Genomic DNA, 18,488 nt, shown 5'->3' on the forward strand with positions numbered 1-18,488 from the left:
TCATTTATATTAAATATGCAAACCTTGTCACCAATCTTAAGGATCTAAACTTCCCAAATTAGGAAAACTCTTTAAATAAGCATCACAAAATAATACAATGAATAACATTTGTCTTTACTTGCAGTCTTGAAGTCTCTACTAATGAGCTGATGACCTCAATCAGGTGTGTTTGAAATATGAAGATATGTGAAATGTGCACTGTTGGGGGACTGAAACCCCTTGACTATAAAACCATTAAACAGAGTGTCTAAAATTTGAAGATGGTTTTCCCAGGTATCAGAATATCACACTTCATCATCAATATGTTTCACAACTGTCTACATACGTAGCAAGCACTTGACTCTTTAATCGTTAAAAGATACCGGGAGTATTTTTCAGGCCAAAACCTACTGTATATTATACAAGCTCCCTGTGAGAGCCTTTTCAACAAGTCGCCCCATCAGACCACAGAATCATACTGCAGATTTGCGTGTGTGACAAAAATGTTTTTTTTTTTTTTTTTTTTTTTTTTTTTTACTGTAAATGAAAGGGAATTATCATTTAGGGGTTGTGTCCAAATGTGGTGAAATGCCTGAAGCACTGGAAATGGCTAAGAATGAATAATGGTGCGATGTACCATCAAGGAAAAAGTCCCAGCATGGTGAGTGTAACCCCTCTCTCTCCGCCACACCTCGTCCGAGTGGGACTCGAACCCAGGTCTCCAGCATGGGAGGCGGACACACTAACAAGGAAGCTAAATGACTGCAGCCACTATCAGGACTGAGGCTTGATTGCACAGCAGTTCAGTTTGGAAGTATCGTATCGGTATGACATCAATGATACTGGCCTTAAAAAGTACCTGTATCGTATTGAAAACTAAATATGTGGTATCGGCCATCCCTAACTGCAGTCCAAATTCAAAATCTTTTTTCCTGTGTCGTCCTTCGGACTTAATGCTCACACAGGTTGCCAGACTGAAGACACAAAACATGAATGAATGCAACTGACAATGGAAGGAGACAAGCCTTACACTGTAAGTTGATGAGCTAATTTATCCATGTTTTAATAAGCCTTTGTTCACAGAGATTGTCAGGATTTTTAGTTCAGGTAGAATCAGCTATCTCTTACCCAGTTTGTTTGATGGCTTCCATGGCTCCAATATGCTCAGTTTTTGTTAACTGGTAACCCAGAGTTATGAATTACTATTCATTTGTTTTCATTTGTTTATTTATTTAAACAGGGACAGTGTAAAATATACATTAACCTTAAAAGGAGATATGCATTTTACCAGGTTGTAGCACATGTGCTAATTTACACCTGTAGTCCCTGGACAGGCTGATGTCAAAAAAATAAATGCATTATCCCAAAACAGTACAAAAAAAACCTTTCATTCAGTTCGCAACATAAATTTACAAATACACTCACACATACACATCAATTATAATAAATTATGTAAACATGTTTGTTTTAAAAGAAGCCATTTTTGACCTGATGTGAAAAAATGTTAAAATTTCCACATGTGGTAAATTCTGTTGGCAGCTTATTTCACTGTCTGATGGCCACACTAGAGAAAGCTGAAGTACCAAATGCTGTTTTACACAAAGGAATTCTACACTCACCTCGAACAGTCGACCTAGTGGCCCTGGATGTACTTTCTGAGCTCAGTAGGACAAACTTTTTTAAGGGAGGAGCTGCAATACCATTTATTTTCTTAAATAAAAGCCAGAGGTTTGAATATATGATTAGGTTTTCAAAACTTAATATCCTATGTTTTTTTTAAATATGAAAGTGGTGAAATAATCAAGATTTCTTATCATGAACCTTAAGAGAACTTTTGTACAATGATTCCAGGGGCCTTAATGTTGTTTTACAGGCCTGTGACCAACTCGTCATACAGTAACGAAAGTGCGGAAATATGAGTGCATTTAGATATAAATTAGATGCATCTATGGTCAAAGAGTTCCTAATATATCTAAAGTGTGCTATGTTCATTTTCAGTGTGTTGGTTATCTTTTTAATGTGTTTTTTAGAATTAAAATTTGGGTCAAGAGTGACTCCTAAATATTTAATTTGGTCAACCCTTGATATTTCCTGACCTTCAATTGTGATTTTTGATTCAGTTTCATCTAGCGAAAACGTACGGCGGATTATGAAGAACATCGAGACTGCTTTGTCAACATTCAAACATTCAACTGGAAATCTTTTTCATTTCCTCAGTTAACTTTCGGGCAACATCCTTAACAGTTTTACCATGAATATACACCACTGTATCATCAGCATACATTATCATTTTAGCATTAATACACACAGATGGAAAATCATTCATATACAGAGAAAACAACAACGGCCCTAATATAGAGCCCTTCGGCACACCCATGGTGCATGCTCGTAAGGAAGAGGATACATTATTTATAAATACACACTGCTGCCTTGCATTGAGAAAAGATTGAATCCAGTTTATTGTACTTCTACTAATAGAGAAATGTGTTAATTTATCTATCAGTAGATCATGGTTTACTGTATCAAATGCCTTACGCAAGTCAAGAAAGACCGCCCCTACAACTCCTCCGCTATCCAAACTTGATTTTATTTCCTCTGTTAAGTAGCAACACGCTGTCTCCATTGAGTAACGTTTTCTGAAACCAAACTGGAGAGGATGTAATGCAGCAATGTGATCAAGATGTTCCACCAACTGTGCTGCAACTACTTTTTCGAAGACTTTGGAGATAGTGGGAAGGATGCTTATAGGTCGATAGTTAGAGACCTGGAGCTTGTCCCCTTACTTGTGTATAGGCTTCACTATAGCTGTTTTCAGAGCTATAGGGAAAATACTTTCATTTATAGACTGATTTATAGCTTTTGTTACTACTGGAGTTAAGATTTCCTTGTGCTCTTTTAAAAACACAGAATCAATGGCAAAGATGTCTTTAGATTTACTATTGTTTAAGTGTGATATTACTTTTAAAACCATCCCTTCATCTACATTAGATAATTTAAAAAAATGACTCATCACAATTAAAGGGGGGTTGAAATGCTCGTTTTCACTCAATATCCTGTTAATCTTGAGTACCTATAGAGTAGTACTGCATCCTTCATAACTCCAAAAAGTCTTTATTTTTATTATATTTATAAGAGAAAGATAGTCTGTACCGATTTTTTCCAGAAAAACACGAGCGCCTAGAGGCGTGACGTCTGGGCGGAGCTAAAGAATCACGAGCGCCAGTAGGCTTTTGCGTTGAGAGCGTTTGGAAGCTGTGACACAGATCCAGAGGCTGAAATTTAACAAGAGCAGCATCAGCAAAGGCGTCTCTATGTGGTATGTACTGAAACTGTATATATTTGCTTAGAGGTTTTGGAAAATGACTAAGTTCCACTTTATGTCATCTTTTTTTTTTTTTTTTTTTAAGCTGTACATGTGGAAAGTGCAGTTTGATGACAACATCGCATGTTGTTTACTTGATGTGCTTACGCGCTGATAGCTAAGTTAACAACACAGAGATATTTGAAGCAGTTTTACTCACCGCATGTGGTTCCAACACACGATCGTGACCCTTTTTCGTTGGGACTGCATTATCCTTAAGAAATAAACGATTGTGTTCTGTAAAAATAAACTCCATCCACTGGTCCATTAATGCTGTTTCTCTTTTGGTAATCTGTGCAGGGTTGTCTTGCCCTGGCAACCAAAAACACACTCCTTTTGTGACATTTCCTCGATGCTCTCGTTCTGATCAGGCTGTGCTCAGCCTCTCAGTGCTCTGCTATACGGGAGCGCGCGCTCTTCCGGGAGAAGTGCTTTAGGACCCATATAAGGAAATCCCGCTCCATATAACGTCACACAGAGCCATACTCGAAAAAAACTTTCCGAAACTTGTGACAAACCGGAAGAGGTTTTTTTGGAACAAAAATACTCCTTCAAACGTATAACTTAATTTTTGAAACTTTGTCCATGTTTAGCATGGGAATCCAACTCTTTAACAGTGTAAAAAACTCAGTATGCATGAAATAGCATTTCACCCCCCCTTTAAAGTTATGTACACAAATTGATTTCGGGAACATATAGGCCAGATCCCGCACAGAGTCTAAAAAATAATCATTAAAATGTGTTGCCACCTCTATGTTGTCATTTTGAATAATTCCATTTATTTTGAGTGGTACATGATCACAATTTATTTTTTCTTTTCCCAGTAATTTATACATACTTTTCCAGAGAATTTTACCATTTCCTTTTGCTTCTTTAATCAAATTTAAATAAAAGTTTGCCTTTGCTTTTCTAAGCTGTGTGGTAACTTTGTTTCTTAAACTTTTGTATACATGATTCAATTTTGATTTAAGAAAGGTTTTAAGTGCCCGGTCTCTCTGCTTCATTAGCTCCCAAAGAGAGCTACCAAACCATGGCTATTTATTTTTATTAGTTTTATTTCTTTTTAATTCTGTATATTTGGTAATAGTCTCGTTAGTATAGTATAGTTGGATAAATTGGCATTGGATGGAGTCAAACAGAGCTAAACAGACGCAAGACGTTCAGATACGGAACACGCATTTTAAACTAGAATAACAGAGAACTTGGAACTTGGCATGTTTCCTAAATATTTGCAAGCATAATATGGAATTTATATACTTTAGAATAGTCAACAAATTACACACAGCACCTTTTTTATGAACTATTAGAATAATGTTAGATGTATGAAGCTGAAGAAAGGGCTTTATGCAAGTCAAAAATGTTCAACCGCAAGTGAATCAATCATTCTTTTTATACATGGACGTGCTTTGTGTTCACTTGCTCTTAAAATACTACATAATTTTGTTCATCTCTCTTTGTGAGTCTCTACTTTTATTTGTGTGCACTCACAATAACAACAAAACATTGCGCTTTTGTAAAATAAGTGAAGCAAACAGGATGAGTTTTCTGCAGTCTAGGGCTCTTTGAAATTTAGCAAAAAACTCTGTTTTTACTTCTCTTACAGTAATGAAGAAAATATATCAATAGAGAGTGAAATATCTACTTTCAAATGAAACAATTAAAAACTGAAAATACAAATATTCTCTGAATATGTAATCCGTATGTGTCACGGATCCAGTCTCATAGTTCATAGTTTAGTCTTGTTCTTTGGCTGGATTTGTTCTTGTGTCTTTATTATTGCCTGTTTTCCTCATCTCTGCCTGACCTGGACACTGTTGCCTGCCATGGGTTACCCCTCTCCTCTCGTCCTTGTTTAGATCATGTTTTACTCCTTGTCTGAACTATTGCTTGTTTATTTGGTTACCCCCCTGGCCTTGTTCACTGGATATTTGCTGATCGTTGACCTTATCTGTGCCTGGAATACTGTTTGTCTTGCCTGAAATGTACCTGTTTGCCACTGTTTGACCCATGCCTGTTATGACCAGGTTTTGTAATAAAAGTATGCAGATGGATCTGCAAGTCTCTGTTAGCCCATAACAGTATGAAACTTGCATGCAAGGCACATCCACTGCTGTGAAGATGATAAGTCAGTGTCAGCAAATGTATCTGTTAAGCCAAAAAAACACAGAAAACACTTAAAATCACTCTTAAAAGAAAATCATTTTGCATGTAAATGAGCCTGAGTGACTTTGCTCTGAGGGAGAAACAGCACCATCATGTCAAGTTCACAAGTCAGGTAAGTGCCACTAAATAAATAATAAATAAATACATTTTTAGACTAAATTTAACACTGGTTTAGAGGAAATAATCATTCACATAGTTCCATTTGTAAATTAAAACATAACATGCTCATTATCATCACACATGGGCATAAATACAATCATAAAGCCAAAACTTTATAGGAATAATTGTCAGGTGTTTATTTACAAAATATATGGTAGGCTAGCAAATACTAACATGATTATACAAAACATTAACTAGGTAAAGAGATACAAATTAGAAAGGGGAAATAAACGTATTGTGACGAACGCACCCAGAGGAATCAGCGTCGCCCTGGCAACCAACAGAAAACACCTGCACGTCCTCGTCACCGGCTGATCGGTCACAGCTGCTCGGTCACAGCTGCTCCCCATCAGCCTGCACACTGTCTCATCTCTTCACAGAAAGCAGCGAGTGACCGACAGCCCACCCACTTTGGAGCACATCAGGACACCCACTTTCACCTTAACTGGCCAGAAGAGCACGGAGAGCACACGGGAAGCACCGGCCACCACAAAGCGGAGCAGCACATTTCACCAGGCACCCCACAATACTCAATAAATCCACCCTCCGGGGCTTTTGATTTCACGCACCTCTTGTCGAGTGATTGTTCACCCCATGACAGTGGTGGAGAATGAGGGCAGAACAGTGAAGAATTACCGACAAGATCACCACCCCAACTCCTAATTTTTTTCCCCTCTTTCCCTGTTTGTGTCACCAGCACCACGGAAGGCGGCGCGCGTCCCCGCGATGGAGGACGTCTTACAACGCCTCGCTGAAGTGAGCATCTGCCAGCAGCAAATAGCGGAACACCTCGCCACTTGCCTGGGCAGGACGGAGGATGAACTCGCCGCCATCCGGGCCGCCGCAGCCCAGCGTGTTCCGCTACCTGAGCCTCGGGCACAAGCCACCTGCCTGTTACACAAGATGACAGCCGATGACGATGTGGAGGCCTTCCTTCAGATCTTCGAAAACACTGCCCACCGTGAGGGATGGCCCGAGGACGAGTGGGCACGTGCGCTGACACCCCTCCTCACCGGTGAAGCACAGAGGGCTTACTTCTCGCTCCCCTTGATGACTGCCGACAGTTATGCCGAAGTTAAGCGAGAGATCCTGGCGAGGCTGGGCCCCCTGTATGCGCCGCCCAGCCGAACTCAGCCGCATCGCCCAGCACTGGTTGTTGGAAGGAGACCCCACCCCAACACAGGTAGCGGAACGAGTGGTGGTCGATCGCCTCATGCGCGCACTACCTCGCGCCCACTGACAGGCCATCGGCATGAGGAACCCAAGTAACATCCGGGAACTAGTGGAGGCGATCGAGCTGGCGGCTGCTGTCCATCACAGCGGGGCAGGGGACCGGCTGCCGCCATTCCCCCGGAGGGTGGTCCAGGAGCGACGCCCGCTCGAAGGCACTGTGCGACCAGTCAGCAAGCTGACGGTTCCCCCACCGTGAGATGAGCCCATGCCAAGCGCAGATCCACCATCACCTCCGTGAGCCTGGCTGGCAGGCTGCATCGTCCACCATCGAGTACCGGCGGGAGTGCCGAACGGCCCTGTTCGTCTCCGACAGTGGAAGAGAAGGTGAGGCCCCCTCCCAATCTAATAATCTGTTCTATGATGTGTACCAACAGGCCGCTGTAGGGGGCTCTTTCGCCAAGGAACAGCGGGAGGACGACCGACTCAAGCACTGTAGGAGTCGGGTGCGAGTCGTAGATGGAGAGGACGTCCTCCCCCGGCCCCACCCTCTCCCACATTTTGTTGTAGAGAATGGCCTTCTGTATTGTGTCGCCCAGCGGAGGAGGAGGAGAAAAAGTTACTAGTCATGCCTCAAGCCAAGACCGAGACCATCCTAGAACTGGCAGAATCCCACCCCATGGCAGGACACCTCACCGCAGCCAACACCGCTCAACGCATCCGCCACCGCTTCCGCTGGCCGGGCCTGGAGGCCGAAGTAAAGCGCTTTTGCCAAGCCTGCCCGACCTGTTAGGCCACGTTGCCCAGGACTCCTCCCCCAGCCCGCTCAGCCCGCTCATCGAGGTGCTATTCGAGCGGACCGGAATGGACATAGTGGGGCCATTGCCGAAGTCTGCCCGAGGGCATGAGCACATCCTGGTCATCGTCGACTATGCCACCTGGTACCCAGAAGCAGTCCCCCTGTGGAAGGCCACCGCAAAGTCCATCGCCCAGGAGCTGTTTCTGCTGGCCAGCCGAGTTGGCCTCCCCTCGGAGATCCTGACTGACCAGGGAACCCCCTTCATGTCCCGGCTTATGGAGGACCTCTGCCGGCTGCTGCGGGTGAAGCAGTTGAGGACCACTGTCTATCACCCCCAAACCGATGGGCTCGTAGAGAGATTTAACCAGACCCTCAAGCAAATGCTAAGATGCGTAGCGGCAGAGGACAAGCAGGACTGGGACCTCATGATCCCCTACGTGCTCTTTGGAATTCGTGAAGTTCCTCAGGCCTCAACTGGCTTCACCCCCTTCAAGCTCCTGTTTCGCCGTCAACCTCGGGGCCTCTTGGACGTGGCCCGGGAAGTGTGGGAGCAGAAGCCGGCCCCTCATCGTTGAACACGTTTGACACCTCCTGCGGCCCCACCAGGCCTATGCGGCCGCCTACCTGGATGACGTCGTGGTCCACTCCGAGGCATGGGACGAACATCTGGATCATTTGCGGAGGGTGCTCTCGGAGCTCCGGCGGGCTGGACTTAACGCCAACCCCCGAAAATGCCACCTAGCCCTCTCTGAGGCCAAGTACCTGGGCTTCCAAGTCGGCCGAGGACTCATCCGGCCGCAAGACATGAAAGTCGAGGCCATCCACACTGCCCCAAGACCCCAGACAAAGACCCAGGTAGGAGCCTTCTTGGGGTTGGCAATCCCAGAGGAATCAGCGTCGCCCTGGCAACCAACAGAAAACACCTGCACGTCCTCGTCACTGGCTGATCGGTCACAGCTGCTCCCCATCAGCCTGCACACTCTTAAGGAGCACACGTTGCACTCAAACGAGGGTCTCGAACCGAATGCAATGCGGGTCTAATCCCTGTCTCATCTCTTCATAGAAACCAACAGCCCACCCACTTTGGAACACGTCAGGACACCCACTTTCACTTTAACTGGCACCGAAGAGCACGGAGAGCACACGGGAAGCACCGGCCACCAGAAAGGGGAGCAGCACATTTCACCAGGCACCCCACAATCCTCAATATATCCACCCTCCGGGGCTTTTGATTTCACGCAACTCTTGTCGAGTGATTCTTCAACCCGTGATAATATATAACAATAAATATAAAATATAGCCCTAATAAGTTCATGTAATAATAATAATAATATACAAATGTTAAATTAAATGTTTAATGTAAATAAAAATGTTTCATCTATTTTTGATAATACCGGGTTTCTATGGTCACGCAGGTTTGTATACGAATTAAACTTGTGGCCACAAGAAAAATATGTTGTTCCCTAACCATAAGAAGTCATGGCCATAAGAAATGGATGTCGTTCCCTCAACATAGCATCTGGAGGCCACGACGTAAGGATTTTGTTACCTCGACAAAATGATCTTGAGGCCACGACATAATATCATGTTCCCACGAGTTAATATGATGTTAAATTAATATCTGGTGGCCAAGACATATTATCACTTTCCCAAAAGTTTAATTTGTATTTAGACTAAATTTGTCAATACTTGTATATAAAAAAGGAGTAAATGTATTATTTAAACTGTATGTATACACAAACGTGCAACATATATAAAAACAATGAATGAGTGTTCTATGAATATGACTGAGAGAGAAGAGCTGTTTAAGTGAAGGGAACGTGGTCTTCTCTTTTAATCCATAAAACAATGTCAAAAGCTGTTACTATAATTAATTTTAGGTTTCATTTTGGCGTGTTATATGATATTTTCTGTGTTTTTTTGTTAAATGATTAGAAGAGATTGCACGGTCTCTCTCTTTTATGGCATTTCTGGTCTTGTGAAACGCTTTGGAGAGGAGTTTGTCATTCCAGAGGAAAGAGAATAAACTACAGAATCCTTTCACAAGCCTGTTTTCAAAACAGACCGCATAACAATTATTTCCATAGGACAATTAGATGAGTCCCAGAGACAGATCCCCTCCGAAGACCTCATCATCAAGACAGCCATCAAGGCAAGACCACAGGAACCAGACCAGTCCACAATCTGACCTGTGTTGCAGCCTGCGATTAAACTGCTGGATTCTTCTGGCCAGAAAAGAACGACGGAGTTTTCTTTACTTCGACACACAATTTTTCTGTTTAATACTGTAAAGCTGCTTTGACACAATCTGTAGTGTAAAAAGCACTATTTAAATACAGTGACTGGACTTTACTTGACAGTTCAATTGAACTGTAACACCTGGTTAATTTTTTTCCTGACTTCTGCCTAATTTTAAAGATGTAATTGAGAATAGTAATAATATTTGTAAATGTTTGTTTGTTTTTTAAGTTCTTTAAACAAATGTTTAAAATAAATTTTACATTTGTATTGCAAATGTAATGTTTGACAACTAGAGCACTTTAAAGGGATAGTTCACCCAAAAATGGAAAGTTGCTGTTATTTTACTGACCTACAGGCCATCCCAGATGACAGTGACTTTTTCAGGGTTCCCACACCTTGACTAACATCAAATTCAATAGCCTCAAATTCAAGGACTTAATCAAGGTGTCTTCAGATATGAACAAGTAAGATATAAGACTTTTAAAGACCTTTTTAATACAAATATATTAAATATTCAAAATATTCAATATCAAAATATATTGATATTCTAGGTATTATCAAATTGCCTGAGTTTTGAGAACGTAGCAGACGTAGAGGATTATAATGTAAAAGGAGCGCATTCAAGTACTGAGGTGCTAAACCATTCAGGGCTTTATAAGTAATAAGCAATATTTATAATATTATTTATTTATTATTATTTAATATTATTTATAATATTATCTATACAATTTATTGGGAGCCAGTGCAGTGTTGACAGGACCGGGCTAATATGTTCATACTTCCTGGTCCTAGTAAGAACTCTTGTTGCTGCATTTTGGACTAGCTGTAGTTTGTTTACTAAGCGTGCAGAACAACCTCCAAAAAAAGCATTACAATAATCTAACCTTGAGGTCATAAATGCATGGATTAACATTCCTGCATTTGACATTGAGAGCATAGGCCATAATTTAGATATATTTTTGAGATGGAAAAAATGCAGTTTTACAAATTCTAGAAATGTGGCTTTCTAAGGAAAGATTGCGATCAAATAGCACACCTAGGTTCCTAAATGATGACGAAGAATTGACAGAGCAGCCATCAAGTCTTAGTGTTCTAGGTTATTACATGCAGAGTTTTTAGGTCCTATAATTAACACCTCTGTTTTTTTTTTTAGAATATAGCAGTAAGAAATTACTTGTCATCCAGTTTTTTATATCGACTATGCATTCTATTAATTTTGTGTACGTAACGCACACAGACTGCATATGCACTGCAGACGGATTATGTGAGAAATAGGAGTGCGTCTTGTCGAGGTTTGGGAAGCTTTTAAAGAAAAAGAAATTCCCTGAAGCAAACCCGGCGGCTTCAGCTGCATCCATGTTAGCACGTCACGTTTGATGTGGTAATTTAATATATATATATATATATATATATTGCTGTCGAACATGCTTTTTATTATTATGATATACGGCAAACTTCTCATCAGCAGACAATATCTAATACAAAATATCCCCAAAAAGGCAACGTATGACCAAGGGTGCATCTCAATCAGCTCCCTAGCTCCCGGGCTCGTGAATCAGTAGATCATGTAAACAAATTTGGTCACTGTTAAGTTCCCTGACTCACTGCATATTTTACGTACAATGTCAATGAACAACATAGTAGAATGTCATCACTGAAAAATATGTGAAGATCCGACTATGGACATACAAAGGAAGTACCACATAGGCAAGTTAATGAGGTGGGCTTCGCCTAAGGGAAGTTCTACCAAAACCCAGAACCTATCAGCAGAATGTCTATCTATGTTAACACTGAGCCTCAGGGGGAATAAAGTGGAGAATACACATGGGGCCTCAAGAGGAGCTGCTAGATGTGGAGCACTACCCTAATACAAGAGTTCAACTCGTAATGAGTTCTAATAGCAAGTTCCTCTGTCAAACTATGCTAAGTAAAGTACTTACGTGAAGGAATCTGAGCTTGACTGAAAAAAGCACAAAACCACCTTGAGGGGAGAGGCACTGGTAGCAAGCTTTACACCCTGCCAGTTTCCTGAGTCGAAGAACTGATGTTCAGGACTCTAGAGGAAATTGGTTCCATTCGCAGATTATAAAATCTAGCAAATGTATTAGGTGTAGCCCAACCTGCAGCTTTACAGATATCTGCTAGAGACGCCCCATTCACCACAGCCATGCCCCAGGTGGAGTGAACCCTCAACTCTGAATGCGATCTAGGTATGTGCATAGGGCTCGCACTGGGCACAACAGAGAAAGATCAGGGTCCCCTTCCTGGAAGGGGATAGATTGCAATGCAGGAGTGTTGGGAACCTTGGGCACATATCCAGGCCGAGGTCTCAGGACAATTTGAGAGTCTGCCGACCTGAACTCCAGACATGATTCATTAATGGAGATGGCTTGAAGATCCCCCACCCTCACAGAAGTGAGCGCAGTCAGGAGGGCAGTCTTCATGCAGCGGGCACTGAAGTCAACTGACTGAAGGGGCTCAAACGGATCTCTCTGTAAAGTCTGCAAGACCACAGTGAGATACCAAGAGGGAAGGAGACATGGTTCAACCTCTGAGGTGCCTCTGAGTAACCTGATAACCAGATTGTGCCTCTTCACCCCCAGCCCCAGCCCGTCTAGGCCTCTTTGGAGGAAGGAGAGCACACTTCCGATACCACATCTCTGAGGGTCCTTCCATTGAGAAGAGAACAAATTCACAAAAATGCTCCACTTCAGTTCATACAACTTCCTTGTCGAGGGGCCTCTGGCCTGAATAACAGTATTCACCAAGGCTGGTGAAAGGTCTTTAAGTTTCTCCTGGTTGCATCCAGGGTCCACACATGAAGGTTCCAGAGATATGGGTAGAGATGGCAAATTGTGACTTTCCTTTGAGAAAGGACATCCTTCCTTATGGGAATACGCCAGGGAGGAACTGATGCCATGAACATGAGTTGTGCAATGAGGCTCACTGGGGGAAATGCATACTTGATTAGGCTCCCGGGCCAGCTTTGAGCTTTGAGCTGGTCCACCTGTGCCTGGCCGAACTGACACCAAATCATCTGAACTGTCTTGTGGTGAAGCCTTCACTCGTCTCTCAGCGAGACCTCAGGAGATACGCTACACAATTGAGGTCACCCGGGATATGACTGGAATGCAGAGATGTATGCAGCTGTCACTGTGTTGTCCTTCCGGACCAACTTGTGCTTGTCTTAGATCAATGGTCCCTCCTCCTAGGTAGACCGTCTCAGGAACACTTTGAAGCCTTGAGAGGACTCATTGTGCCCTGATGACAAGCAGGTGGTGCAACCTTTCTGAAAGTGGTGTGCCGTTGGTCAGGCTTGACTGAAGGCTTGGGCTGTTGCAGGGCCTCAGCGGTCCTTGCAGGGGGCTGCCCCTGGCAATGAGCAGACAAGGCTGCTGATTCGGGGGTGCAGGAGCAGGACATGAGCCACACTGAGGCAGGATGTGTTTGATGGTCTCCATTGGCTTCTTCACCATGGAGAACTGCTGGGAAAGTTCTTCCATGATGTAACCAAAGAGACCAACCTGAAAATTGAGGCGTCAATAAAGCGTACTTTCTCGCCTTCCCGCCTCTCAGCCAGGTTGAACCACAGGTGGCGTTCATGGACCACTAAAGTTGACATCAACTTCCTCAGAGCTTTTGCTGTGACCTTCGTAGCCCAGACGGCAAAGTCAGTCACCGAGCGCAGTTCCTGCAGTACCTCTGGGTTGGGACCACCCTTGTGCAGTTTTTCAATGTAGTAGAACCTGCAGGATGGACATGGCATGCAGGCTGGATGCTACTTGTAGGGGAGACCGCTCTACCCTGATACTCTTGGCTGCATGGGCAAGCACGGCTGCCATCTCAGCATCAGCCTCGGACTGAAGCACACCACTCATAGGTGCTCGCTCAGCTGAGTTATCTGCTGCCGATGGCTCAACCCCACTTTCCGATGCTGAGATCAACAGCTCATTTCTCACGAGCCCCGAATGACAAATTGAGCACGTCCAGAGTCCTCAAAACTCAAACTCATCCCAAAACTCAACTGGTAAACACAAGGGAAGAACAGGAAGCTTGTGGAGAATGCTCTGGTGAAACTGATCCCGTTTGTCCCTGTTCTTCCACAGTACAGATCACTTTGGCCTTGTACCCGGAGGTGGAAGGACCAGAGCGGCAAGCAGCCGTGGTGACTCTGGGTCTTTTGACGAAGACCATGCGTCGTGAGTGCAGCGTGCCAATAGTAAGTACCTCGCAAGCGATGCACGAACCATCCACAAGTGCTGCATCAGCATGAGCATGCCCTAAACACAGAATACAACACTTGTGTCTTTAGAAACGTGCCTACCACAACCAGAAACACATGGACAGAAAGGCATGATGTAACACACAATTTTATCCATGTAGCTCTCGGATAAACTGTACTCTTTTAAAGCTCACCGTTGAAGCACCCAGGGATATCTGTGTATGAGTAGGGAGAGACCACTGATCATGCCTTAGATCTACAATGAAGAATTGAGAGGTGAATGATCACAACTTCTCATAGAGAGATGTTGCATTCGGCTCCAAAAAACAGAATGAGTGTGCAGATGCTACGCTGGCCTATTTTATATATTAACTTTCGTTAATGCAAACAAAGTTTTCTTCAACCATGATCAGATGATAAGAGCAGGGCATTTGTAACTCTAAGGAGAGCAGTCTCAGTACTAATATAGGTCTAAATCCTGACTGGAAATCCTCACAGATACCATTTTTCTGTAAGAGGAAATATAATTGTCAGGATACTACCTTTTCTAGTATCTTAGACAGAAAAGGGAGATTCGAGATCTGTCTGTAATTAACTATTAACTTCTCTGGGGTCAAGTTGTGTTTTTTTTATAATTTTTTTTTTTTTTTTTTTTTTATGAGAGGCTTAATAACAGCCAGTTTGAAGGTTTTGGGGACATATCATAATTACAATGATAAACTATTAATAGTCAGAAGAGGATCTATGACATCTGAAAGCACCTCTTTTAGGAGCTTAGATGGAATAGGGTCTAACATACATGTTGTTGGTTTAGATAATTTAACAAGTTTATACAATTCTTCCTCTCCTATAGTAGAGAATGAGTGGAACTGTTCCTCAGGGGATCTATAGTGATGCAATACTGTAGCTGACAGCTGCATGGTTACAATTTATCTGTAATAGTATCGATCTTATAAGTAAAGTAGTTTATAGTAGTTTAAGTAATTACTGCTGTGCTGTTGGGAAATGTCAACACTATTTGATGCTTTATTTTTCATCAATTTAGCCATTGTATTGAATACATACCTGGGGTTATGTTTGTCTTCTAAAATAAGAAAAAAATAGAAAGTAATAAGATATAGCAGTTTTTAATGCTTTTCTGTAGTATAGGTTACTTTCCTGCCAAGCTATACGGAATACCTCTAGTTCAGACAGGAACCACTTTGGCAAGTTTACTTGAGTTTATTGCTCCCAAAATAATTGAACATACAAGAGATTTAAACATTAACCCCCCAAACATAATGAGAGGTATTACTGCCCCCCTCCAAACCCTATGCCTTTGTGGCCTGCCTGAACTAACACTGCTCTCAATTTTTGTTTTCCATCATTTGCACTCTATTTTCTGGAGCTCTCTCTTTAGGGTGTGAGTGTGCTCCTTATACCACAATGTCAGACTGTTTTCCTCATTCTTCCTTAAGCATAAGGAGCAACTGTATTTAAAATGCTAGAAAAAAGAGAGTCCATAGTTTCTGTTACATCATCAAGTTGTTCTGAGGTTTTGGATATGCTAATGAATTAGGATACATCAGGAAGATTACTTGCAAACCAGTCTTTTGTGATAGAAGTGATGGTTCTACCATACTTGTTACAAGAAGTAGAATTTACTTTTTTAGCTATATGAAGTTTGCAGAAATCTAAATAATGGTCTGAGATATAAGATACAGTAATCTTGGGGGGTAGACTCATTTAAAATAATGTAATCATCAGGTTTTAGCCAGTTTTCTGGCAAATAGAGCATATCTAGGTTATGGTCAGTGATCATATAATTTACAAAAAGTGCTTTCGTAGAAAGGGACCTGGTATTCAATAAGCCAAGCTTTATCATTTGTTTATCCATTTTGCATCTGTTTTTTATTTTTTGAACCTCAATTAAATTGTTACTTTTAAACTGGTTTGGACGTTTTTTTTTTTTTTGTTTTTTTTCTAGTTCGGGGAACAGACACAGTCTCTAAAGTGTGATATCTAGTTGAAAGAGTCTCTATGTGCTGAGAATTAACTGATGTCTGTGACGTGAGACAGCTAGCAGACGGTCGGTTTAGCGAGTCTGTCTGCTTCCTGACCTGGGCCCCAGTTAGTCAAGTACAAACTCTAAGAATTTGTGCCATATTTCTAGATAGAGGAGTGGCACGACCCCAGGGGGGATGAAGACTATCTCTTGTCCACAGATCAGGTCTGCCCCAAAAGCTCATCCAATTGTTTATGAAACCTGTTTTATTCAGCAGGCACCACTTAGACATCCAGCCATTGAGCGATGTATCTCATCACCACGGTAAGCAGGGAGGGGACCAGAGCATATTACAGTGTCTGACATAGTGCTTGCAAGTTCACACACTTCTTTAAAGGGTTAGTTCATCCAAAAAGGAAAATTATGTCACTAATGACTCACCCTCATGTCGTTCCAAACCCGTAAGACCTTTGTTTATCTTCGGGAGATAGTTTAAGATATTTTAGATTTAGTCCTAGAGCTTTCTGACCCTCCATTGAAAATGTATGAATGGTATACTGTCCATGTCCAGAAAGGTAAGAAAAAAATCATCAAAGTAGTCCATGTGACATCAGAGGGTCAGTTAGAATTTGTTGAAGCATCGAAAATACATTTTGGTCCAAAAATAGCAAAAACTACGACTTTATTCAGCATTGTCTTCTCTTCCGTGTCTGTTGTGAGGGTGTTCACAACACTGCAGTGACGCTGCTGACGTATGACACTGCTGGCGTGTTATCTTTGTTATTGTTATTGGTGCACCAGAAAACATATCAGCAGACCCAGAAGTGAAGACAATGTTGTGCTATACATGTGACATGCATTTATATATAATTAAAATCCAACATTTTATTATTAAATCCAACATTTAATATTCTATGAACGATTTAAAATTCAGTGGTGTGTCTGTGGGTGCATCATAGATTTGTTGACTTATTGTTTATAATTTTGAAGTCTGGGTAAAGTGTTTAAAATTATGGATAAAATGGTTCTCTAATGTGTTTATAGTTAGGGCAGCTGTTTGGTGTGTTCCTCTATACTCTGAGGATACTCTTACAGAACTCAGCATGCAGGGCTTCAATACATTTTTTGTCCTGCTTTTCAAATTCATGATAAGGAGAGGACCCCACATTTAACTGCCATATAATGCAATCGTTCCATGACAGACTGGAATATTGTGAGCCAGATTCTAATTGTTATTTCAATTTGGATAGATTTTTTGATGGCATAAAATGCCCTACTGCCTTCTCTTTCAGTTCATTGACAGCCAAATTTAGCTTACCAGTTGCATTTATTTTTAGCCCGAAGTACTTTGTGGCATATTCAAACGTGTGCAGGAAGTCTAGGTTCTGCTGTAGACACTCTTCTGTTCTGTCGATCATCTGCACACAGCAAAATCTTTATGTTTATATATAGGTCAGGTGCTGCTGATTGTTCTATGAGTTTTGCCAATTCATTAATTTCAATATTGAAGAGGGTCAGTGATAGTGGACAGCCCTGCCTCACATCCCGCCCTAGAGCGAAGAATTATGTTTGTTTGTTTACAATTTTAATTGCGCATTGATTGTTTGAATACATTGTTTTTACAATATTGTATGTTTTACCCCCAATACCTGATACTAGTAGTTTCAGCAGACCTTCATGCCAAATTGCATGCAAAAAATTTGGTTTTGTTTTGGTTAAGATGTCAAGATGTGAAGATGATTATCTCTCTCTCTGTCTCTCTCTCTCTCATAAACACACACACACTGATATTTGAGTGTCTGAGGGTACTTTTAAAGGGGTAAGAATTTTAAACCTATTTTTTTAATATTCGTCTTAATTAGTTGATGTATTATTCTGCAATGTTGTTTAAAGCATGGTCATATTGCTAATGTAGGTGTACTATGATGAAAAGCCATGGAAATGAACAATTGAAGGAATGCAGGTTTTTCAATAAGACTGAACAAGTGTTTGTAGCCACCGTTTTTAAAATGTATCATTTCATAAAATAATGTCTGAATTCAAAATATAATTCTACCATACTACTCTATTTATAGAGTAAAATATGACCTAAATAATAAGTATGCTGAGTTCGAGGCTCTGCTCAAGCCCTACCGCATAGTTCATTTATTATAGTAAAAGATTTAGCCACTAGATTTGAGGACCAACTGTTAAATGTTGCTTTATCCAGGAACAAATGTGTGATTTTGGAACTGCTGCTTAAAATAATTAATATATCTCTGTCAATTTGAGTTATACCTCACAACTGAACGCTGATTAAATAAACCTACCACATATAATGTTTGGAGAAGTACACGTGTTATTTATGTCAGTAGTTCTCTGTACTAACAGACTATATAACGCCACAGTAACAGAAGCGTTGTTCTGATGA

This window comes from Carassius gibelio, chromosome B23, assembly GCF_023724105.1.
Source record: "Carassius gibelio isolate Cgi1373 ecotype wild population from Czech Republic chromosome B23, carGib1.2-hapl.c, whole genome shotgun sequence".
NCBI lineage: Eukaryota > Metazoa > Chordata > Actinopteri > Cypriniformes > Cyprinidae > Carassius > Carassius gibelio.